Below are 7,393 nucleotides of genomic sequence, written 5' to 3'. Positions count from 1 at the left end.
AGACACAGTTTCACTATGGAATCCAGTCTGGCCTCAAACTCACAGCAATCCTCCTGCTTCTGCCTCCCAAATGCTGGGATCATAGGCATGCATATAATCCCAGCCAGCACAGAAATGGTTTTAAAAATGTTATCTATTTGTTTATGCATTGTGGGATGGGGGTGTTAGATGCATGTGAGTGCTGATGCCCCATCACACATGTGGAGCCCACAGAACAACTGGAATTGGATCTCTTCTTCCACTGGGTGAGTCCTGGAGCTCCAACTCGGGTTGTCAGGATTAGCAACACATGCCTTTACCCGCTGAGCCGGCTCGCCAGCACCTAGAAATCTTTTGAAGAGTGCAAATTCTCAAATTTTTTTGAGACAGGATCTGTATAGCCCCAGCTGTCCTGCAACTTGCTTTGTAGACCAGGCTGGCCTCAAAAATCAGAGATCTGCTTGGGCTGGGATTAAAGGTATACACCACTGCACCCAGACTTCCCAATGTTAATTAGTCAATGTATCACTTTACTATAGTCAGTATTTGGGGTGGGGGTCTCGATGCAGAACTGTTTTTCTTCCTTAAAGTTACCTTATTCTAAATTATCCTAAATTTCTCCCCTTTTCGTGTCCAGGTCCATAATCTACCTATAGTTAATCTTTGCGCTGGGTGCACATCGTCAACACGTGTGGAGGTCTGAGGACCACTTTCAGGTTCTCCCCTTCCACTCTGTGGATCCTGGTCGTCAGACTTGGCAGCAAGCACCTTTTCCTGGTGAGCCATCTTACCAACCCTAGTGGCATTTTTAACCGTTTGCCCAAACTGGCTTAGCCTGTTTACTGAGAAGACCATCTTCCCTCCATTCAGGTGGCCACGTATACATAAAGATATTTCTAGACTGTTCTGTTTGGGGTCACCAAAAACTATGTCAATTTCCATAGCTTTACAGTAGGTTCCCACCCCACCAGTGTGTGTGTGTGTGTGTGTGTGTGTGTGTGTGTGTGTGTGTGTGTGTGTGTGTGTGTTCATGTATGTAAGTGCCCCAGCATGTCTGTGAAAGTCAGATGATAACGTGTTGGGTGTCAGTGTTGGCTTTCTACCTTAAGACAGCATTTTTTAAAAAATATTTATTTTATTTTTTTTCTTATTTTTTTAAAATTTATTTTGTAATTTAATTTTACATATCAGCCATGAATTTCCCTGTCCTCCTTCCTCCAGCCCCCCCCCCCGCCCCCCGCGCGGCCCCCTGCCTCTCCCCCCCACTCTCTTCCCAGCCCCCCCCATTCCCATCTCCTTCAGGGCAAGGACTCCCCTGGGGATTCAGCTCAGCCTGGTAGATTCAATTGAGGCAAGTCCAGTCCCCTCTTCCCTTCGCCCAGGCTGAGCAAAGTGTCCCTGCATAGACCCCAGGCTCCAAACAGCCAGCTCATGCACTAAGGACAGGTCCCAGTCCCGTTGCCTGGGTATCTGTGTGTGAGCCTCTGCATGAGAGTGAGGGTGCCTGTGGAGGCCAGAGATGTTGGGTCCCCAGGATCCAGAAGTATAAGTGGTTGTGAGCCACCGAAGTGGGTGCTGGGAACTGAACTCTGGTCCTCTGCAAGAGCAGTCCTTGGGCTCGGCCATCTCTCCAGATGTCTCCTAAGACACCCTTTCTTGTCTGTAAACTTTCGGGGATCCTCCTGTCTTGTCTTCCACCCCTCCGTAGGAGGGCTGCTAGAAGCACACTACCTCATCTGGCCTAACATGGGTTAGGGATCTGAGCTCTGTCCTCGCTCTCATACGCCATCTTCCTGGCCCTCCCACAACGTCTTGGTATCAGGCGGTCTGATCCTCCGGCCTTGTTCTTCCTTCAAAGCATCTTTCTTGTGCTTGATTCTACAAGTCTGTGTAAAATATAAGTCCCAAAGAGAAAAAAGCAAAACTTTCCATTTGGATCATCAAGACACCAAATACATAGGTTGCAACTGACATTAACCCAATAAAATGATATATCATGCTATTTATTTAGGTTTTTTAATTTAAAAAGTCTTTCTTAATAAAGTTTCTTTGTACAGGCTTTTCATCTAGTTTATTAGATTTATAACTAGGTATTTGACCATTTATGATCACATAGATGGTTAGTTTTCTCTGCTTTTGCTTGTGACCAGTACATAGCAATAAAATTGATTTTTGTATATTGATTTTTGAAACTCATTAACCTACTTAAATTCAGTTATGAATTTTAAGAAGTTAGTCTACTGAGACTTGTAAATTCTTCTATAACCCAAACCTATCATCTCTGAATAACGGTGCTGGAAACTTTCACCGTTTTTTCTGTTTTTGTTTTATGTGTGTGGGTGTTTTGCCTGTGCATCTGTCTATGTGCCACGTGCATGCCTGGTGCCTGGGGGAGCCAGAAGAGGGTGTTGGATCTGCTGAGACTGAAGTTCCAGGCAATTGTGAGCAGACATGGGTGCTGGGAATCAAACCCGGGTCCTCTGTAAGAGCAGCCAGTGTTCTTAACCGCTGAGCCATCTCTCCAGACCCTACCTTCACCTTGCTTTACGACAACCTTAAAGTGTTTAGGATAAAACCAACAGTCTTTCTCATGCCAATTCTCAGAAGAAAAGGGGTTAGCATTGAGCCATTAAATGCTTCAATATTTACATGGTAGTGTAAGCTATAGTTCTCAGAATGCTAGTCATCAAATTAAGAGGTTCACAACTCTTCTTACTTTGCTATTATTAGTTTTGAAGCAGGGTCTCAAGTATCCTGGGCTGGACTCCAACTCACTATGTAGCAAGAAGGACTTTAAAATGATCCCCCTGTTTCTATCTCCAGATGTCTAGCGGTACAGGCGTGTGCCGTTACACTCAGTTTTATAAGGAGCCGGGACCTGGGACCTTGTACATGCTAGGCAGGTCATCTACCAATCGGGCTACACCCTCAGCCCCTTTGCTGAGAAGTTTAATCATACGTGAATTCATGTGATGTTTGTATCTGTTGAGGTAAGAATATGATTTCCCCTCATTATGCTGACAATGTGCTGATTTACATTAATTGGTTCTCTGATATTTAACCAAACTTATGTATATTTTTTATGAAAAGTCTTTATTACAGAGCTGGAGAGTTGGCTCAGCTGTGAAGAGCTTCCATACTTTCTCCTAGAGGACCCAGGTTCAGTCCTTAGCACCCATGTTGGGAGGTTGGACAGCTCACAACTGCCTCTGTATCCAGCTCTAGGGGATCTTCTGGCCTCGGAAAACACTGCACTCAAGAGCACAAGCCCATATTCAGATACACATACATGTAACCAGAGATAATGAAGATGAAAATTTTAGTGGCTGGAGAAATGACTCAGTGGTTAGGAGCACTGGCTGCTCTTCCAAAGGACCTGGGTTCAATCCCAGCACCCACATGGCTGCTCATAAATGTCTCTAACTCTTGTTCCAGGGGATCCAACGCCTTCTTTATCACCACTGTGGGCACCAGGCATGCCCATGATGCACAGACATGCAGACAAGATACCCATACACACAAATAATTAAAAACTAAAGTTTTTGTTGCCGGGCGTTGGTGGCGCACGCCTTTAATCCCAGCACTCGGGAGGCAGAGGCAGGCGGATCTCTGTGAGTTCGAGGCCAGCCTGGGCTACCAAGTGAGCTCCAGGAAAGGCGCAAAGCTACACAGAGAAACCCTGTCTCGAAAAACCAAAAAAAAAAAAAAAACTAAAGTTTTATTAGCTGCATTAATTATACAAAATAATAGGTCTCATGGTACTTTCATATGTGTATTTGATTATACTCCATTCTCTCTTGACTCCTCCTGCTCCTGATGAACCTTCTTCTTCCCAGCCAGGCCTTTTATTTTATTTTTTAAGATTTACTTTAACAGGGCACAGTGGCACACACCTTTAATCCCAGCACTTGGGAGGCAGAGGCAGGCAGATCTATGTGAGTTCGAGGCCAGCCTGGCCTACAGAGTGAGATCCAGGACAGCCAGTCAGGGTATGTAGAGAGACCTTGCCTCAAAAAACCAAAAGAAAAAAATACAGATTTATTTTACATATATGTATTTTTTCATGTGTGTATGTGTGCGTGTGCGTGTGTGTCTGTGTGCGCGTGGGCGCCTGGGACCTGTGAAGGGCATTGGATCCCCTGCACTGGAGTAGGAGATGGTTGTGAGCCATCTTATGATGCTGGGAATCAAACCCAGGTTTGCTGTAAGAACAAATGCTCTTAACCACTGAACCATCTCTCAGGCAGTCTTCTATCGCTCCTTCCCCCTTCTCTCTTCCTCTTCCTCCTCCCCCTTCCTCCCTCTCCCTTCCCAGTGAGTGGGGTTACTTACAGGAGCGTGGGCGGTGACTTTACCACTGAAGAAAGTGTCTGCTTCCCTCAGCAACCATTCACTGCCATTAGCTCCTCAAGGAGGGCTGCAGCCTCATGATCCCCTCCCTCCTTCAGCATGGAATGATGTCAGGGGCCAAATTTTTTGTACAAATCCTGTGCGGGTAGTCACAGCAGCTGAGAGTTCAGGAGTTTAGCCACGTCACCCCTGGAAGACAGTGCTCCACGACACTTCCTCCGGCTCTTGTACTCCTCCCACCCCCTCTTCAGTAATGTTCTCCGGGCTTAGAAGGGGTGACACAGAGGTCCCATTTAGGCTAAGCATTCGGCGCTAAACTTGTTCTTAGAACTTGGATCAGTTATATCTCTTTGGTAAACTAGAGCTCACCACACACACACACACACACACACACACACACACACACACAAGCTACACTGATCCCCAATTTACAGACATAAACATAGTGATCTAGAAGGCAATTTGGTGGGTACACCAAGTCCACTTGGCAAGACAACAATAACACTTTACTTACTACATACGATTTTGAACAGGTTTTTCAGTGTGAATTCTTGCCTATGGAGTGGGCACCAAATCCAATGAGAAAGAGGTTGGTTACACACATAACATCACGCCACTATTACGCTTGTGGACACATATTGTTTGACAGATCTATGGTATAGCACACAGGTCCCACAGTTGAGTAAGGCTACTGATGACTCCTCTGCCCCAGCAACCTGTACCGCAGCCCAGTCTAGTGCTAAGAAAGCAAACATACCTCCAGCAGAAGGAAGCTTCCAACTCAGTTCTGACCTGGTTTCTCTACGTCCGGCAACAACGCGTGTGGTGTCTTCAGCAACAGAGTCTTTCCACACAGTTCTGGCTGGCAACCAGGAGCAACGGCAACAGCCTGTACTGTTTTGGGGGCCTCGGGGCCTTCCATGGTGAAGAACTCGTGGGGGTATCCCACACCTGGCATTGCAGTTTTACAGTCTGGCTGTGACTTGACTGTGATCTATTTGACTATCGCTGGTACCCCGTTCTCCTGGGGCTATGGTAAAACAAGTTAGACATAAAATCTTTTATCCTATGTATTTTCAGTATTTTTTCCTCTACTGAATTTTAGACTAGCCTTTTTTTAGAGCATTCATTTCCGTTAAATATATCCATTGAATTTTAATTTTGGTAATTGTACTTTTTGTTTCTAGAATTGCTTTTTTGGCATTCCCTTTGCTTTTTATGGTTTCTAGCTCGCTGACAAGACTTTTTTTTTTTTAAGGCTTATTTTTACATTCTAATTGTGTGTGTGTGTGTGTGTGTGTGTGTGTGTGTGTGTGTGCATCTGTGTGTATTGCATGTGAACACAGACACGCACGGAGGCCGGAAGAGGGCATCAGATCACTGCAGCTGGAGCTGCAGGCAGCTGTGAGCTGTCTGATGTGGGTGCTGGGAACCAAACCTGGGTTCTCTGCAAAAGCAGTATGTGCTCTTAACTGCTGAGCGAAGGCAAAGATTGGCAAGATTTTTGGATTTGTAGTTTGTTGTTGTTTGTTGTGAGACAGGGTCTTAGTGTTGGCCTAAAATTTGCAAAGTAGCCGAGGAACTCCTGATGCTCCTGCCTTTGACTCCAGATGCATGCTCTGCCTCACCCAGTTAGTAGTGCCGGGGCTGAGGCACAAGGCTTGGTCGTTGTTAGGCCATCATTTGACCAGCCCATGGCTTCTCATTACTAGTGTCTTTGATGTTTATGGTTTTCATTTCACTAACACACACAAAAAAATATTTTTTTGAGGCAAAGTCTCCCCATGTGACCCACACTATGGGGTCAACCTCGCAATCCCCCTGCCTCTGCTTCCTCAGTGCTTGGATTACAGATGTTCACCCCGGCACCCACTTGACCCTACATGCCCTCATGTGAACTTGTGACTTTATTTCTCTCGGGTAAACGGTAGTGGGATTTCAGAATCACTGGTGATGTAAATACTTAGCTTTATAAAACCCCCAAGCCGTTTTTCCAAATGTCAGCTCTTTCAGCTTCCTGCCAGAGTGAGACTTCCAGTTCCACATCCCCGTTACCACTCAGTGGGTCAGCCATTCCAGTGGGTGTGTGGTGGCGTCCTCAGCCTTCTCACTTGTATTTCCCTGGTGACTAACGATGTCTAATGCAGCTTCACCTCCCGCTGACTGGCCATTAGTGCCTCTCCTTCGTGAAGTGTCTATTCGAAACTCTTTCGGCCGCTCAGGTAAAGGCAGGCCTCGGAGCACACTCCTGGAATCACAGCACTTGGGAAGGAGAGGTGAGAAAATCATTTGTAGGTTGAGATACTGACCGAAAAAAACAAAACAAACAGGTAAGCGAGCAGAGTGGTTCTCTAATCCCAGCATTCCAGAGGTGGAAGCAGAAGGGTCAGAAGGTTCAAAATCACCCTTGGCTACATAAGTTCAAGGCCAGCATGGGATACATGAAAAAGAAAATCAGGTTATTTGATTTTTTTTCCTTTAGTGCTAGAGACAGAATCCTAGGCCTTGGACATGGTTATTGAGCCCTTTACCACTGAGCTACACCACAGGTCTGTTGGTCTGTTTTTCAGAAGCTTCACAGGCTGCTGTAGGGAGGGTGGATTGTGGCAGCCACAGAGCCGACGGATGCCTGAGGTCTGGGAAAGTTGGTTTTTCCATTCCGCAGCTCTGGCCTGCTGTTTAGAGAGGTTGGGCCATTTTACAAACCCCAGCCCAGCTTCCTGCGCCCGGCACCACTGCAGAGCAGAGCCCATCAGAAGATTGCTTACACTGCCTCCCCTTCCTTCTCCCAGAGTGAGAACCCGACCCACCATCGGGCCTGGAGACGAGCATGCTCGGGCCTGCTCCTGTGGCCTGCTTCTGTGGCCTGCTCCTGTGGCCTGCTCCTGTGGCCTATCTTCTTACAAGATGTTGCTCCTGAGCTGGTTGTGGGGGTTCACTCCTTAACATTGACATATGGATGTTAAAGTATGAGGACTGTGGGCTCAAAGCCAGCTGAGATACATAGAGTCCTGGGCTATCCTGAGCTACGTGGTGTGACTATGTCTCAGAAAGGGAGGGAGGG

This window comes from Peromyscus maniculatus, chromosome 1 (assembly GCF_049852395.1).
Source record: "Peromyscus maniculatus bairdii isolate BWxNUB_F1_BW_parent chromosome 1, HU_Pman_BW_mat_3.1, whole genome shotgun sequence".
NCBI classification, from domain to species: Eukaryota; Metazoa; Chordata; class Mammalia; order Rodentia; family Cricetidae; genus Peromyscus; species Peromyscus maniculatus.
This window is presented reverse-complemented; position numbering follows the sequence as displayed.